The sequence below is a fragment of the Macrotis lagotis genome, chromosome X (genome assembly GCF_037893015.1).
Source record: "Macrotis lagotis isolate mMagLag1 chromosome X, bilby.v1.9.chrom.fasta, whole genome shotgun sequence".
NCBI classification, from domain to species: domain Eukaryota; kingdom Metazoa; phylum Chordata; class Mammalia; order Peramelemorphia; family Peramelidae; genus Macrotis; species Macrotis lagotis.
Window position 1 is genome coordinate 293011585 of NC_133666.1, and position 19057 is coordinate 293030641.

A 19057-nucleotide genomic window follows, 5' to 3' on the forward strand; every position below is an offset into this window, starting at 1 on the left:
CACAGGATCAACATCTATACATTCAGATTTATAATTGTTCTTAGAGATACAGACATTTGTAGAAGACCTTTGTTAAGCTAATCTTAGTCACCTGCAATGAAAGATGATGGAGGGATATGAGGGAAGTAGAGCTTGATGCAAAGCAAACCAGGGCTGCTAATATACACTGACAGGTAGTGTTGGGAGCCAGGGTCTCTAAGCTGTTTGACACAGTCACAGCAAGAAGATCCAAGGTGGTCACACCACCTGATGGAACAACATATCCTTCTCCAATATATATGTGTAAATACATACATATATATGTATATATATGTATATACACATATATATGTATGTATGTATGTATGTATATATAGGGATTCCATGCATACCAATATTTATAGGTCTATTATTGATTGTAATATTTACTCACCCTAATAGTGGAATGACTATAAAGGAAGGATTTCAGAAAAATTCCTTGAATAAAACAGATTGTAAACTCTGTCCAAATTTAACAGGACTGCCTCTCCCTGAGGCATACAAAAGGCTTCAACTTTATGAAATCTCTGGAAAACCCAACACTGGGAATTCCAAGGAAATGTTAGAATATATACAGGGAAAACAGATACAAGATGGGTCAGATAGAATTCCAGGGAAATTAATAGTTTTGCCCCCCCTTACCATACACAGGAATATATGAAAAAGATGGTGAGAAAATAGTATAGGTGACCAATATGTGAACTCTAACAGCCTTAGTTTCATGGGAAAGAATAAAAAAAGTCACAGAAACCATGGTTTCTACCAACAAGGCCTGAAAGAAAAATTGGTTATTGTAAGAGTTAACAGATGGGTGGACAAGCATAAAGACCCTCACTATAGATTGTTAAGGAAGTATATCGAAAAACATTACTTACGCAGAAAATATAAAAAACTTTCCATTAAAAGAATTGCTCAATTAATAACTTTAAATGAATTAACAATTATACAATGTAGTAATAAATAAGGTAACAGGTTGAGGCCATCATGGTCTGAGTAGGGATAAAAAAATCAATTAACCATATGATTATTAATTTAACTTATAATCACATGATTAAAACTTGTAACCACATTAATTGTATGATTGATGATGAAAATTGTACACTTTTGTAACCAAGGAAATGATCTTAGCTTGCTTGCTTGATGCATACATGATTCTGAGACTATAAAAATAAATCCAAGCAGCTGACAGTCAGTCAACCTGCTCCTGCCTTTACCCCTTTGTTGACTCAACTCATTTCACCGACTGTATCCTTCCTGTCAAGTTCCAAGGACCCTTCGGAGGCTGGACCCCCACAAGGTAGTTTAGGGTATATAAATATTTAAGTGAAAGCTAAAGGGGGAAAAATTGATGATGCTTTGACAAAATCAAAGGGGGCAGTCCCCTTAGATAAGTAGAGTGAAAAGGTAAACAGCAAAATAAAATTCAGGTTTATTCCTCTAAAGATATCTGATGCTGTCTTGGGGAGGTTCATCTCAGAATGGGTCTTTTCCAGTTCAGTTCACTTGTAGAGATTTTCTTCTCTACTAAAAAAATCCTGCAAAATTGGTCTTAATACAAATTTATAATTTTTTTTGCCAGTAACCAAGTTAATGAAATTACCTCAAACCTTACATCTTTATTATTAACCAAACCAAATAATCATATTCTGACTTCACAAATCTTTGCATCATTTGCCTAATTATCCCTGTAGCACTGTGAGAAGTTAAAGGATATTAAATTACTAGGGGCAGTTAGGTGGTGCAGTGGATAGAGTACTGGCTCTAGAGTCAGGAGGATCTGAGTTCAAATCTGACCTCAGACACTTATTCCCTAGCTGTGTGACCTTAGGCAAGTCCCTTAACCCCATTGCCTTGTAAAAAACAAAGCCAAAAATTTCTAGTAACTAGTATCCAATCTAATCACTTTAGTTGGCCAGGTGTTTAGAATAAAGAGTTCTAGGTCAAATGGCTCAAATCTTACACCTACATTTTGCTACATTCTATGAGATAAAGATTTGAAATATATTCACATTGATCATCTGACATGAACTTATTGCATTGAGCCAGACATTGTAAATGCCATGTTAGGGAAATTAAGTAAGCAGAATTCTACCTCAGATCATGCTGATTGTTGTTCTCCCAGCCTTTTCCCATGAGAACACCACTTGTATTGGATGCATGTAAAACCCCTTAGGGTTGCTGGCATTATAGATCCTTGGCTCAGTAGCTTTCCTTAATGTTCATACCTGGAGTCAGACTCAGAATAGTATCAGTTAACAATCCCATAAGGTCTTAAGCAATTTTCCATAATCAGTTCCAGGTGAGTTTAGCTTATAGGGATCAAATATTAACTATTATCTCACAGAGCTAACAGCAAGAGAATATTACAGAAAATTTACAACTTATATTGTCAATATTGCACAGATCATTTTATTTTAAGATGCTTACCATCAAACAAGACTTGGAATAAATAGTAATCCCAAATTGCATATAGACAACAGATTTCATACAACATTCAGTTATTAACCATATTCAAATAGTAAATTATAATGAAAACATCTTTAGGTGACACAAGTAGTTTGCATTTCTACACATGTTTTTTCTTTTTTTTAGTTTTTTTTTTTTTTTGCAAGGCAAATGGGGTTAAGTGGCTTGCCCAAAGCCACACAGCTAGGTAATTATTAAGTGTCTGAGACCGGATTTGAACCCAGGTACTCCTGACTCCAGGGCCGGTGCTCTATCCACTACGCCACCTAGCCGCCCCTCTACACATGTTTTAATTGTAGATTAAACAGCCAAACATAAGAAAAATTAGATTTTCAATTTTCAATTAAGGTGACAAAACAAATTATGAGCTAAAGATTTCTGTATTGAAATCTTGTCTTTTGGTTTTAGTCTAATGAACATCTGTTTCTTTAACCTTACAACTTAATAGATTTACAACTTTGTTTCACAAGCTTTTTTTTTACCACTATCTAGTAATCCTCATAAAAATGAGATTCTCCAGGAATTGAATCTTACACATGTAATAAATTCAAATACTAATATAATTCAAACTTGGGCCATAGAATGCCAACAGCTTCAGATCAAAACAAGATCTTCTGCACTTGAAACTTATTACTATTAACCTAATTACCAAGAGATTCATTATTGCAGTGGTTAAGTTCCACTTTTTCTGCCCTGATTATTGAAATTTTGCTATGAAACCTATAATCAGGAGCAACAAATGAACAACAAATTTTCTTTATGGGAATGTCCTACTTTGCCCAAGGCAGTCTCCTTTATTCCCAAGAATAGATATTTACTAGCTTTAAATCTTAGAACTGCTGACTACTAATGTTTCTCCTTAAATACCCATTTAAGGACAGTGCCAGGAAACAAACCTAGAAATAAAACGCTGAAAAGAGAATCTCAATCACAGTGGGTTGGGCACAACTGTTATAATAAATTAGCTTAACAGAGGTCTTCTACAAATGACAAAAATTTTTTTTTTTTAATTTAAACATTTCTTTTTAAAAGTATATTCTTAGGGGCAGCTAGGTGGCGTAGTGGATAGAGCACCGGCCCTGGAGTCAGGAGTACCTGGGTTCAAATCCGGTCTCAGACACTTAATAATTACCTAGCTGTGTGGCTTTGGGCAAGCCACTTAACCCCATTTGCCTTGCAAAAACCTAAAAAAAAGTATATTCTTAAAAACAGCAATAAATTGGTAAATTTATTTACTGATGTTAAACCTTCATGTAGTAAATTAGTTGGGAACTTGTAAAATCATTTGCTCTTAAAAGTAAAAATCTTTATAATTGGGATTTATCAAACCTAAGTGTAAATTATTTTCAAGTATCATAAATTTCTAAGTCTTATAAACACAAATTCCAATTACTATAAGGTTTCCTTTAGCCAAAAAGTGTTTACAATAGGGAAGGGTCTGTTTTTCTAACAGGGATTTTTTTTCCTGACAGGGATAACATCTAATATTAAATTAGCCTTTGAAAATAAAGTTTATCACAGCTTTAAAATTTACTCAATTTTTTGTCATTAAATATATCACCATTTTTCTTTTTCTTTGTGCCTATATAAATATTTAATCAAAACTTCAAATAACTATAAACTCTCAAAATTTTCATAATTGCCTCATAATTTTAAGGGAATTTCCTTTCAGTATAGGTAAAATGTGTAATTTCTTAAATACTTCAAAATATTATAGTCCATGGTCAGTAAGAATGATCTGGTTTACATTTCTTAACCCATTCATTTTCCCCTTTTATTTTCAGCAGTACAATTTTTAAGCTTACAATGCCTGTACAATAAGAGAAATTGCCCTTACTTGATGATTCAATTGGTGATCAAATTTCACAATATAAGAAAATTTAAAAACACAAAAATACCAATATTATGCATTTAAACCTTGAAACAAAAACTTAAATAAGATGACCTTAATTTAGTTAAATGCACTTTCAGATCACCCTGTATGGAAAAAAATCAACCCATGTAAAGTTACCAAGTATAAAACAATTACATCTAATTACAGAGATAAAAAAAAGTTATTGATATAATATTTGCCATATACCAGATACTTCATAGCCAAATGACCCAGGAAAATGGGTCTTCTTTTCCTCTTATAGATCAGTAAACTGAAGTAGATAGAACATTCTTTCTTGGGGTTGTACAGTGAATAAATTTAATACATTTAATTTTAAATTTAATAATTTAATACTAAACAATAAATAACAGATGACCCTGTTGTTTCTTTCAGGATTGAATTTTAGTTTGAATCTAATCAAATTTGAATTTATACTTCAAAGATATGATGGTTTTTGTCCCAAAAAGACTTAAGGAGTTGATTTACTACTGCCAGTTTCTAGGCACAAGCTTCCAAATGTTTTCAGAGGGCCGTAACTTAAAGAGTTGAGTTAACATAACAATTTAACAGTACAAAGAAAAATTCAAGATAATTTAAGAGCTTCCTACAGATTTGATCCTGAAAGTATGCATGATTAACCTAGATTTTTCCTAGATCAAAGCTGAATACAGACTGATTCCTATGAGATTCACCTGTTTCAGCTGAAATCATATGACCAATTCTCATTCTCAATCTACTTAAAACAAAATCATACTCATATCCTCAACATGCTTAAATCATCCTTTCATTTCTCTTCCATAATCTTTCAAACCCATTATTCAGACCACCCTACTTTCCTTTATATTTAAACCATATCCCTGACTGTATACACTATTGTTAAAGACTAAACTGCTTTCCGAAACTAAAGGAATTCTTTGTGGAAGCAATTCTACCTCTGGTATGATCAGAGGCCCCAAACTTGAAATTTTGGGAAAGTTGGCCCAGTCACTCCCTACCCTTTGACTGTGGAAGAAGAGACAGAGCTGCTACAGGTACTGGGGCAGGGGTGCAAGGATGGGGGGGGGGGGAATATAAGCTCATTGGACTTAGGCATGAGAAATACTGAAAATGATCCTACCCCAAGATAATGGAGAAAAAGTTCAAAAAGCTGGGAGAGCTTGTTAATAATTTTGTTAATAAATTTTAGGGAAAGAAATGCAGAATTTGTGTGTTACCTATGTTAACCATGGACAGACAGCTCTCCTAACCAAGAGGCAAATGAGGACTGGATCCTGCAGATCTTCCTCAGAGCACCCCAAGGTTGTGTGGAGAAGGGTTGGGATTTTCTTGACAAAGACACTGAAGTGGTTTGCCATTTCCTTCTATAGCTCATTTTACAGCTGAGGAAACTGAGGCCTAAAGGGTAAAAATTTACTTTCCCAGGATCACAGATAAGTTAACTGAGGTTGAATGATTTCAACTCAGGAAGATGTGTTCCCAAGGCCAGATCCAACACTCAGCACCACCTAGTTGTCTCCCACCAGTTAGATAGTATTCATCTATTACACTCTTCAGCAAAAAAATTAAAAGTTCTCAGTGGTGTGAAACCACAGATTTGCTCTTCAATGTAGGCTGTACTTCACAATTCCTTCCAGGAAAGCATTGAACCATGACCAATTCTGAAACTCAGGTCATCTAACTACACTACAATGGAATTTGACAGCATCATGAAATTGCTGAAGAGCTATTGCTTAGAAATGGTAAGTAAGGTCTTCTGTTCACTAATAAATGCATGTTAGTCTATATTTCTAAATTTAATGTGACAATTTCTCATGGTGGGGGGGGAATACATCAGTACAAGAGACATCTTTCCATTCAGATTTATAATTTTATTAGAGAGAAGCAGACAAAAATTTGTTGTAGACATAAGCTCTTAATTTTTTTCTGATAATCATATTCAAGAATTTTAGGAAAATGTATTCTTGGGAAAAATTTTTATATACTTCATATACTTATATACTTCATCTCCATGGCATGTCAATATGACACTCTTCAGTTGTTAACACTGTCCTGGATTCTGATTTTTATATGATATTTTCATGTTGCTCCAGTTTTCAGAATACTAGTATATTTTGTTACTGAATATATAAGCCTCATTATTTTTTTTGCAAGGAAATGAGGTTAAGTGACTTGCCCAGCTATTTTATCTACCAGCAGATAATTGTATAAGGTTGGTAATCATGGCTACAATATTAGAAATTAATTTCTTAATATTTCCTTTGGTGGTTATAATTTATATTCCTGCTAATAATAATAATAATAATAATAATAATAATAATAATAATAATAATGGCCTTCCACCTATCTATACAATAAATCAGCAATCTCATCTAACAATTTTTGCAATAATATTCAAGGACACAAAATTCTGCCAGGGAAGGTGAATGGAGGAATTACTTGCCATATTAGAAGCTCCTTTTTATAGTAATTCTATTTTATGCTCATTCCAAAGGTTATAAGCACTCACTCTCTAGAAAAAAAGATATGTTGAAATTAGCCAGAACATCCATGAAGTAGGCAAAGAATGAGACAACTTCAAGAGGAAAAGAAGGAAAAATAGGCTATTTTCTCTGCTCTTAGCTCTCGTGAAGAAATTAGACTAGAGCAGTTTTAGATTCAAGGATTGCCTTATTAGCTCTATGCCTATTGACAAGTCACTTTGTCCTTTCAGTTTTTTCATCTCTTTTATCTACCTTTGGGACTCAGCTCACAAAGTTCTCACCAAGATGATTTATTTAAAAAAAACTCTACATTTTAAAATGCTATATAAAAATTCCTAGAATCAGATTTAGAGTCAAAAGGAACACAAACCATTGAATACAACCTCTCCTTTTGCAAATGAGGTAAACGGACCTAAAGGTTAAGTGCATTACTTCAAATCACATGAGTAGCAGGCAGAACTATGATTATAACACAGGGTCTATTTTCCAAGTTCGTTGCACTACACATGTTTCCTGTAAATACTGTTTTTAGAAGATTTCCATCAAGAGGCCAGTAGGAGGGCTAATGGGATTGCATATTGAAGTTACCTCTGAATATTCTATGTATACCAGGTATTCTGCTGTTTTAAACAATGCTAAACAGAAATCCTAAAGTCATTGTATGATGATGTTAATGATGGCATAAACACAATCTAGAAGGAAGATTTTTCCTTTAATTTCATTCTTTCCCAACTCCCAAAGAATCATGGAAGGGAAAAGCTAAGGATAACAGCAAGAAGGTCTCAGGATCTTCCCATTTGCAAGCTTCCAGGCAAACCAGCCTTCCTGAAGTCCACTCCTCCAACAAAGGAAGATTGGCCTCAATGCCAAAAATGTCAGTGATGGAGAGGAATTTGTGACAGGTGGAGACAATGTTCCATTTCCCAGATCCCTCCCAGACTCTCCCCCCATAACAGGCTGAGGACCACCCCAGGGTGATCAACCCAAATTCTTCTGTGGCAGCTGCTATGAACAGCCAGGAAGTTGATGACCTTGGGGACAGTTGGGGTGGGGGGAGTTGGAGGACAAGGCTTCTGAGCTGATCATAGACTCACATTTGCTTCCAGAAAAGTTTTGTCAATATCCCCAAATACCTTCTGACCTCAGGGATTCAAGTCAAGATGGCATTATCTTATTTGGGTTTGGGAAATGGGAGCATAATGGATAGCCCTGGACTAGAGTCCCCAATGTCTTTGCCTCAACAATTACAGGACTGTTGGGAGGGTTGGCAGCTTGGGTCTATAGAAACAAGCTGAATCCAAGAATTCACCAAAATTGAGAGCACAAAGCCATCACTAGATTCAAAAGTCTGATAATGAGTACCTTGGTTCCCTCAAACAAAAGAATGAGGATCTTAGTTCTGGTTACAAGCCAGTGGCCAGAATAATCCCTCAAAGCAAGAGGGTATAACAGAGGACAATCATAACTAGGCTTGGAAGGTGAATCCTTTGGTCTGAACTTAGAAACTCCAGACCACTCCCTTAAAAATAGTTTAAGGTTTAAGGCCTGATTCAAGTAGAGAGGGTAATTTTTTTCCCCTTGATTTGGTTCTTAGGGCAAAAAGTTGGTAATAAAAAGAAATTAACTTGAATCAGAGAAATGGTCCCCTGGTGCCTTCTCCTCCATCCCCCACTCCCCAGTGTGAAGAATCTCCTGAATATCTTAGAGAACTAGGGACAGAGAGCTGGATCTATTTGCTGGTACTAAATTAACTTAAATATTTTAGCAAGTCACTTTATCTAAGTTCTTACTGGTTGGCCCCACAATCAGGGTAAAGTGGCAGTCCAGTCGCACACTCCCCCTTCTCTTTCAAGGCTGACTTAAGTGGTCATTTTAACTTTTCACTTGGATAAGAAATGTAAGTTAGGAGCACAAAACTTTTTAAATTATTTCCTCATCCACAGTTTCCCTTTTATTTTAGACAGAATTAAGATTCTTCTGATTAGATATTGTTTCAGCCTTTCTATTTGTACCTCCAAAGTCTGTCTGGCACATAGTAGTCCCTACTTAATACTAATAAAATCCATTCATTTGAATAGAAGCCCATATAAATTTATCTACTTCCATCTTCCTTGGGTGCTCGGGGCCCTATCCCGAGCCTTCGCCTGGATACATACCTTTCCCCGGTCTTCGGACGTCACGGACCCGTCGGTCTTCGGACGCACGGACCCTCCTTTGGGAAAGGAGGGCAATAACTGGACGGAACACCCGGTTGCAGTCTAACAAGCAGGTCTTTATTGCTTACATAGCAGCGAAAAAAGCTCTCCTCTTCCCCAGTCCCCTCCCTTATCTAGTCTTCTGTTCCTCCCCCGAGCTCCTCCCCTGTTCCTCCCTCATGGGCGGAGCCACTCCTGTTACTGGGGCGGTCCCAGCACCCATGTGGGCGGGTTCACACCCCCAGGCGTCTCCTAACCCATAGGTGGCCAAGGTCCAGAGCTGGGTCCAGAGCACTTGGGATTGATTGTAACCCAAGGGTGTGGAGTGGTGTAGGAGGAGAGAAAGGGACAAATAGAGAAGTGCTTCTCTTTATGAATACCCGTAACCAAACTGACATAGATCTTCACAAAATGAGAAATATACAACCTAGAACTGTTCAAGGAAATGGTGCCATCTAACCCCAGGGATTCTAGGCATTTTGGTGGTGTATCATTTCTTGATTGAGGGAAATGGGAGTCCCTAAATTCCTTTGCCTCAGTCCAACAGCACTCAAGAGATAAAGTTAAAAGAGGAAAAAGTTGAGTGTAATCCATGTTTTTTACTATTATCATGAATTATTTCCTTTTTGGCAAGGAAACCTATGACTGTAAGCTGGCTTTTTGAGGATATATTTATGGGCAGGACCAGAGCTGGGGTATATACAAATATATTTTTTGAATGTATAAATACATATGTGAATCAAGATGTCATATAGCTTCTATATATATTTATATACACATCTACTATATTTAATATATATTGTGTATATTATATATATTACATACTACATACGTATATATATAAATATGAAGCAATAACAATCTCCCTACTATATCACTTGGCTGCCTCTCTTTTAGCTCCAGGTAGTCTGTTTGGGTTCTTTCACCTGCATTCCTTAGAAGAACACAATAGAGTGCAGTCAATGCACAGCTCCACAGACTACCTGTAAAAACACTGCTGCAAATGATCTCATCAAGCAGTTCCCTTAAGATTGCATACTTTGAAGTTTTTCTATTGGAGAAAACAGCTCTTGGCTTCAAGAATTAGATACTGTCCTTGGCATCTCATTGACCAGTTAACTGAGTTAGATATACTTACGAGTTTTTTAATTAAAAGTTCTACTTCTGTCACATATAAAGATGTTTATTCCTAGAAATTGAGTATATATATTTTGTTCCCTTCAGATCCAGATCTATTTCTTGGCATCTCAACCAAATTTTTTTTGACAATCAAATGTCAATTCCAATTCCAATTTGTGACTAAATTTAGTATGAAATTGTTTTTTTAACTGGAGAAAAGACCTCCTAGATTTCCTACTCCTGTCCAACCTCAATTTTCTATGAATAGAAACTTGTATATTCAGAATGTATTTCTTTGTGTTTTGCAGCAGTTAACTGCTTTAAAAAAGGGCATATTGTGGGTCTCTTGTTTTCTTCATGAGCTAATTTTTTTGCAAGGTAATGAGGGTTAAGTTGCTTGCCCAAGGCCACACAGCTAGGTAATTATTAAGTGTCTGAGGCCGAATTTGAACTCAAGTACTCCTGACTCCAGGGCCAATGCTCTATCCACTGTGCCACCTAGCCACCCCCATGAGCTATTTCTTATTCAGGTTAAACTTAATATTTTCATTTGTATCCAAGTTCATAAGTGGAAAGTCAAAAGACAAGTCAGAAAGCCCAAGAGGACAGCAATAGGGTCAACACAGACTCCGGTAGTGGGTAATTGGGGAGTACATGTTTTATAGGCTATAGGAAGGCATAGGAAGCAAGGTTTTTTTTGATTTTCATAGAATGTTAAGTCATTTGGGGGTCTCCCTGTAGATTGAGGATTTCTATGAAGATTAGGATTCATTTTCTCAGGAAATGATACCCAACCAGGCTCACCTGGGCAAGAGTGAAACCCAGACCTGGATTCAACAATAAGTTTGCTATTGGGGAACTCAGGGGTAAAGCAGAAAAATTCTACTCTCAGGGTGAGATTATTCCACAGCTTCCAAAGTCTTTTAAGGACATCTGCTTTCTAATTCTTCAGTCTCCTTACTTAGCACTCACTGATCCTATTCATAAGTGATGCTATAGAACAAGCCTGGATAACTGAAGCTGGAGTCTTGCCATTAATGGAAAGTTCCTAACAGGGCTCATACCTAGAACATTATTAAGTCTATCCCAGAGCAGCCTGTACAATTCCTAATTAGGAAGCACAGAAGAACAGTATGAAACACACTGTGGCTTGTCACATTAGCCACAAAGGACTCTCTCCAGTTCCTCCATCTCTTTCACTTTGTATCCAAGTGACTTGTGACCCAACCTAAAAATGGAATCCTTAAGCTCCAAGAGCTTCATTTATCAATCCCTCTTAGGCATCACCTGCTTCCACACCAAGGTCTATCTTATTAGTGTGTCACCTTGTTTCCCTTATTCCCACTGTTAGCCTGGCCTTTTGCCACTAACAGGTAAATCTTCACCTCTGAATGGCTTGTACAATTCTGAGCTCCCATTCTAGAACAACCCAGTATCAGTCACTGCAGAAAGTCACAAAAATCAAGTTAATTTCACCTAATATCAGTCCATTTAACTCTAATTGGGACCTTCAATTATTCCAATCTTTCCTTAGCTTTTCCACAGAATAACAGAAATTTGAGAATTGGAAAGAGACCTTTCCCTCAATAAGGGAATTCCCACTATAACATAGCCATGAAGTGACCATCTAACATCTGCCAGAAGACTTCTAAGGGGGGGGAAACCATCGCAACTTTTTCCATTTGCCCCATCTGCCTTGGATAGCTCCAAGTCTTAGGAGGGATTGTTTTCTAACCTCAAACTTCAATTGATCCCATTGCTTCTTCCCCCTATTGCTCCTAGTGCTAACCTTTGAGGGATCAAATAGATTAAGTCTAATCCTTAGCAGAGAAAGTGAAGGAAATAATTTAACAAAAAGCTCATTTGGTCTTCACAATTAGCCCTAAGATGGAAGTAGTATTATTTCCCCCCATTTTATAGTTGAGAAAACAGAGACAAATAGAGGTTAAGGTTAAGACATTAAGGATAACAGTCTTACAGCTAGTGAATGACTGAGGCTGGATTTGAATTTGGTTTTTCAGGCCCAGTACTGTATCTACTCCACCATAAGTTACCTCACTGGAAGACATCATGTCATTCCAAATCCTTCCCTTCTCCCAAGAAATTATGATTCTAGCCAGTCCTTTCCAAGTTCAAACTTTGAAAAGACCATAACAAGCTTCTACTTCACTACCTTTTCTCCCCTGATCATTCTGGCTTCTTCTGCCCCAAGACTGCCTTTTTAAATGACCACACAACAAATCCAATGGTGCTTCATTCCTTTCTTCCAAATAAGGCTTTTTATACAAATTTTTGTCACCATTAGACACTCTTCTTCTCTCTATCCTCCCTCTACCTTAACTACTATTTCCCCTTTTGATTCTACTATTAATCTGCTAACTGGCCCTGCTCTGAACCTATCATCTCTAAGTGGTCTATTTCCCAAGAGTCATAATAACCACCTATTATATGTCAGACACTTTAGTAGGTGCTGGGGGATTCCAGAAAAAAAAATCCCTGCCTACATCCCATGAATTCAGCTACTACCTTTGATGCAGTTCTGTCATCTATGCCTCAGTTTTGACCTTTGTTCTGAGCATCACTCAGATATTCCCACAAAGATACCACCCCATCAACAAATGAAATTCACATAAAAAGCATGGGAAGACCTACATGAATTAACCAAAAAAAACACAACAACCCAGTTAAACTGAATGATACAGGCAATTATTCCTAGAAATATGTGCCAAGCAAGCCATCAGAGTATATTTCTGTCACTTGGTTCTTCCCTACCCAACCTCTCTGGCTTTCCCTTAGGGAACTGAGTGGTACAGGAATACAACTCTAGGCATTTTCTGAATACCTATTCCTGTGTAATGGATAATAACCAAGCATTGATCTGAAGAAGAATCAAGAAAATATACTGTCCTCCCTTTGCAGAGTTGGAGGATTATGGGTAAAAAATATTGCATATGCTATCAGAAGAGACTTAGCTTGGTTGATTTTTCAGAACCTTTCTTCTCCCTTCTTTTTTCCCCTTTTAAGAGGAATGATTTCAGGAGAGTAGAGGGAAAGGTACACATTTGGAAAATAGTTTAAAAACAAAAGGTAACAATTTTTACAAGTTAAAAAATGCTTACTCTTCTGACTTCAAAATTGATTTCTGAAACATCAAGATTCTCCCAAGCTCTTGTGTATAATTATAGTATTGGAGTTATCACTGACTTCCCTCACCCTCACACCTACATCCAATTAGTTAAATGTTGTTGAACCCAAAATTGCAATATTTCATGTTTCTTTCTCTTCTCTATCCCCCTGCTTAGAACAAATCATTACTACTTTCCTGAACATGTACCATAGCCTCCTGAATGATCCTGTTTTTGATCTTTTCTCTCTCCCATGAGTCATGAGAGAATAATGTTTCTTATCTATAAAGTCAACTCCCCCCCCCCCCGAAATCCTCAGTAGCGCCAGATGGTCTTCTCCACTAGGTGGCAGTAAGAGCTTTTCCAATCCTTTATATGCACTTCCCTACACATGATCTATGCACCAACATCAGATTGTTTTACTCTTTGGTCACAAAATTCTCTCCTGTTCAAAGCCTGAAATCCAGTCCTTCATTGATTATTGCCCTCTAACCCATTATTTAAAACCCAATTCAAATTCCATGTGTTAAAAAGGGAAGGATTTTCTGTCCTACACCACCTGATGAGCCTTCTAATATCATGGATACCTCGATTAGGTAACTTCCCAGATGTCAATATGATCACACATCTTTATCAGAAGTCCTTCAAGTTATATTAATTGAAGAAAAAGTCAGGAAATCAGAAAAACAATACATATTAGCAATGATTAACTATAAATGCTAAAAACAGCCAAAACTAATTTGAACTTGTAGACCATAATCATATCAATCTTGCCTCCAAGAAAAACATCCTTTCCTCCCTTCTTTGCAGAGGTGGAAGAATATGGGTGTGAAACACTGCAGTTCCTGGGGTAGTTTTTCGGAACTCTATTTTTCCTCTTTTATTCTTTGATATAAAAGATGACTCTGGGAACAGGAGTTGTGTGGAGAACTAGATGAAAAAACAATATATCAATAAAAATATTTAGAAAATGGGAGAAAAAGTTCTTTGAATACACCTTCCCCCACTTAGTGCATGGGTGGGGAATTAGGAACAGCTAGGTGGTATAATGAGATAGTTGAAACTAGTAGTCAGGAAGACTCATCTTCCTGATTTCACATTCAACCTCAGTCAGACACTAATTCTGTGACCCTGGGAAAGTCACTTAACCCTGCTTGCTTCAATTTCCTCAAAGAATAAAATGAACTAGAGAAGAAAATGGGAAACCAATCAACATCTTTGACAAAAAAATCCCAAATGGGTTCACCAAGAGTCAGTGAGTAAACAACAACAACAAAGGGAAACTAAGGGTGGAATTATGCATGACATTTCAGAAAAGATTGGCAAATTGATTAATTTGGCATAAAGACTTCAGAAAACATGGGAAGAGTTCTTTAAAGGGCTACAAATAGAATAAAGAAGAAACCTGAGAGCAATTTATACAAAGATTCACTGTCATAAAGGGAAACAATTATGAAAGACCTAAGAATCGTTGTCAATCATGACTCCAAAGACAAATAATGAATCAATATTATCTAACAGAATAGCTTATATCGTAGATTAAATCCAACAGAACTTTTGAACAGGGCCAAGGTTGACATGCTTAGACATTCACTTTTTTTCATGACAATTCATATGTCTTGGTATGTCTGTAGGTACAGACAGGTACAGAATAGGTACATATCTATTCTAGGTACTCTTGAACATTAGATACCACCTGCCATTGCACATTTGTCTGGTGAGCTAGCAAATAAATTTCTACAATGTTTGATCAAAGTTTCATTAAGGAAAGAAATAGGAATTGGTCGAGGTGACTGACAACAAATAGGATTATTCTGAGATGTCAGATGAGAGTAGGAGTAAATTATCCACTGCTGGCCTAGAACCTATTCTACATTGACAGCCAAGAATTGATGTTTTGCAAATATCTGAAATAGATTTCTCCATTGCCTGACTAGAAGTAGTCATTTCTCTGTAACTAGAAGTAATATCACAGTAGAAAACTCAATGACCACCTATCAGAAATGCAGAAGACAACACAGATAGAGGCCAAAAGCAGTGGTGGCAGTAGTAGCTGCCAGAGAAGCAGCAGAAATGTAGGAGGAGGAATAGCACATATACACATAAGTTAGATTCATTGCCTCCAAAGTCCCCTTCCCCTCTATGATAGAATAATTCCATAAAATAGGCAATACTTGGCTGTCTTAACAGACTTTTCTGGGAAATAACTCCCATGGTATAAAATGCCTGAAAAAACTTGTTTGAGCTACAAGAGTAAAACAGGTCTTTCCTTGCTTTTCTAATTATCATCAATTATCTAAAGAGGGACAGGAGTACTGTCTTGTAGCCAATATTTTCCTCTGTCCCCACTACCCATTCCCAGAAGTAACAATCAGAGAATTCAAGAGCTGGAGGGAACTCAGTGACCATTTAGTTCAATCCATCACTGCAGGAAGTCTCCTTATAATGTTAATCTAACCTCTGCTCCAAGACCTCCAAGGAAGGGGAAACACCTACTTTTAAAAGCATCCCTTGGGGTATTTTTCCTAACCTCAAGCTTTAATTGGCCTTTCTGAAACTTCCATGCTCTGTTCCCACTAAACAGACCAAATCTATTCTCTCAACCTGTCAACCATTCAAAGAGTTGAACACAGCCATCCTTTCCCCATCTTTTGTTCCAATGTAAAAACATGCCCAGTTCCTTCAACTGATCCAGATGAGTCCAAAACAAATACTTTGCCATCCTGGGTGGGTCTTTAGCCAGTTCCTTAGTCATCTACTCTTGGAATTTGGGTCCCAGAGCAGGACAGACATGGCAGGGCCCTGGACAAGATCCGCCACCCCCCCCCCTTCAAACCTCTGGGCTTCTATAGCTATTGAAAGCATGGTCTCCCCAGATAATCACACAGTTCCCTCTTTCTGTACCTTTACCAATCCTTCCTGACTCTAAAGTGAAATATGCCCAGCTTCCTCACTTTTGATAAAAGTCTGTAGCTGTGGACTGACTTGTCTGCAGAGGACACAACCCTGTGGCACCTGTTTGGAAATATGTCTAGGCTGTCAAGCTCACACACACTCTTAAATGAAAGGCAAGAGGGTGACCTGCGCTATCTACACCAGAAAAAAATCTGATTTGTTTCCTAATCGTGTCCCTTCTCCAATCCTCAGGTTCTTCACCTGACCAGAGTTGGGCTCCCATCCAGTTGTGCCATTCTTAATTCTAGAAGACCCCAGAAGAAATGTCTGTTCTCACCAAATTGACCACAGCTGGAATTCTCTGAAGAAAACCTTAAAGAAAGAAAGAAAGAAAGAAAGAAAGAAAGAAAGAAAGAAAGAAAGAAAGAAAGAAAGAAAGAAAGGACTAGTACCGCTGGTTTGAGGGCTGCCAACCCTTTTCAGGACTGCTTTTTACCTTTGATGTCCACCTGAGCCATCTAACTCTCACCTGGGACTCCAAGAAGCCCAATCGCCACACCACCGTGTACATTTTCTTATTTTTATTTTTATTTTTTTAGTTTTGGCGGGGCAAATGAGTTTAAGTGGCTTACCCAAGGCCACACAGCTAGGTAATTATTAAGTGAGGTCGAATTTGAACTCAGGTACTCCTGACTCCAGTGCCGGTGCTCTCTATCCACTGCACCGCCTAGCCGCCCCCACCGTGTACCTGTACCTTTAAGACAGAGGAGCTAAACCAGGTTGAGGGTAACCCAGAGGATCTCAAACCTGTTGGTGAATTGGGGATGGGGGGGGGGGCGAGGAAGGGGGTCCTACCGTAATCGAGTGAAGTCCCATGGAATAGGCAGATGACAATAAATCATTCCAACAGCCATGAATGCAGATGAAGCTGAAACGGACTGTGGAGTGCTACGGGTTGGTTTGACAGCACAGATGCCAGGCTCATCCCCTGCATCTGGAGCCCTCACCGGTTGCCTTGTCTCTGTCCTGCCCGGAACGGTCTCTGTCCTGCCCGGAACGGTGACAAATCTGGAAAAGAGAGAGACTTGCCTACCTCCTGCAATTCTGCCTCACTCTGAAATCCAGTTTCCACGGGACCCCAAAACCATCACCCACACCACTTTTCCATTTTTACCTTTCTCAAAGTGCTGGGGCGACAGGCGGGGCACGGAGCAGCAGGCGCACAGGGGCAGCGCTGGGCACAGCTCTGCCCTCAGGCAGACAGGGCATCACACTGAGTTCACACTGGAAGCAGCAGAGGGTCCGGCAGCCCCTGACTGTCTGAGCAGCCTTTTAAGGACTGCGCTGCTCCTCTCCTGGAGGGAGGAAGGAGCTAGAAAAGATGCCCTAAAAACTGTCTGGGCTGAGGCTGCTGGCGGTGTGACTTGGGGGGCGCTGCCGGGGTGGTGCAAACCGCGGGGCGCTTAACAGTCTAACCTCTGTCCACACCGGCTCCTGAGCGAGCTCCAGATTCAGAAGCTGACCTGCGCACGAGCAAGAAACCGCTCCTGGCGCAGACACGGTTTTTTTTCCGTTGTCTTCAGTTACCACTAGAGACGGAGGGATGAAATAAAAACTTCCAGTCCATCAGTTCCCCCCTCCCCCTTCCTTCCCCGCCCCCCACCCTCCCAAAGCCCAACCTCAAGTCTGCTTTCATCCATCTCCCTGTGCTGCTCATGAATCTCCAGTTCTACAGACCAGACTTTGGAAAGGAAAAGAGAAAAACAAATTCAAAAAACAGACCAACCTGAGAAACCCGGGGTTATGGTAGTGACTGCAAGTGAGGACCCAGTTTAAGGCCCCTTCCAGTTGGACCAGGAAATAAAAGACTTCTTCAGGGTGAAAATTATCATCTTTAAATTCCTCAGAGCTAGATGGAGACTCAAAAGATTCAGAATTAAAAAATTAAAAAATGCTAAAAGAAAAATGAGAACTCCACAGGGTTAGCAGGCTAATTCATCCATCTCAAAGTAACTCCATCAAAAGTAAAGTGCAAACAAAGCTGAGAGAGATACAGAATTCTTGGCTCAATAAAGAGGGCAGATTAAATTCAGGTATATGCTGATAGGTATACTCCAAAGCACTTTTATAATGCCGTGAAGGTTATTTATGGGTCAAAGACATATAGTGTACAACTACTCAGTGTTGATGGAGTCACATTAATTTCAGGGAAGCCTTGGAGGGATTTTCATGAACTGCTGCTGAGTGAGATGAGCAGAACCAGAAAAACACTGTACACCCTAACAGCAACATGGGAGTGATGTTCAAGCTTGAAGGACTTGCTCATTCCATCAGTGCAACAATCGGGAACAATTTTGGGCTGTCTGCAAAGGAGAGTGCCATCTGTATCCAGATAAGGAGCTGTGGAGTTTGAACAAAGTACAAGGACTATTCCCTTTAATTTAGGGAAAAAAACAGCTTATTTTCTGATCTTGTTACCTCTTAGACTTCTCTTTAAGGATATGATTTCTCTTTCATCACACCCAATTTGGATCAAGGTACAACATGGAAACAAAGTAAAGACTGGCAGAGTGCATTCTGGGGGGGGGGGGGAGGGAAGCAAGATTGGGGGGAAAATGTAAAACTCAAATAATATCTTTAATAAAAAAATAAATTTAAATTAAAAAAAAAGAAATCAGGAGGGATGAGAATTCAGGGAAGCCTGGAGGGATTTGCATGAACTGATGCTGAGTGAGATGAGCAGAACCAGAAAAACACTGTACACCCTAACAGCAACATGGGGGCGACAATCAACCTTGATGGACTCGCTCATTCCATCAGTGCAACAATCAGGGACAATTTGGGACTGTCTTTGATGGAAAATACCATCTGTATCCAGAGAAACAA

At 38.4% G+C, this 19057-nt stretch overlaps 1 long non-coding RNA gene across 1 annotated transcript; it reads right to left on the reverse strand.

The window, feature by feature from the left end:
- Positions 1–3736: 3736 nt before the first annotated feature.
- Positions 3737–17742, reverse strand: LOC141497312 (uncharacterized). The gene is made up of 3 exons (XR_012471285.1): positions 17346–17742; positions 17027–17239; positions 3737–16543 (listed from the first exon to the last, which is right to left on the reverse strand). It is a non-coding gene; the product is annotated as an uncharacterized LOC141497312 (long non-coding RNA).
- Between the last annotated feature and the right edge of the window lie 1315 nt (positions 17743–19057).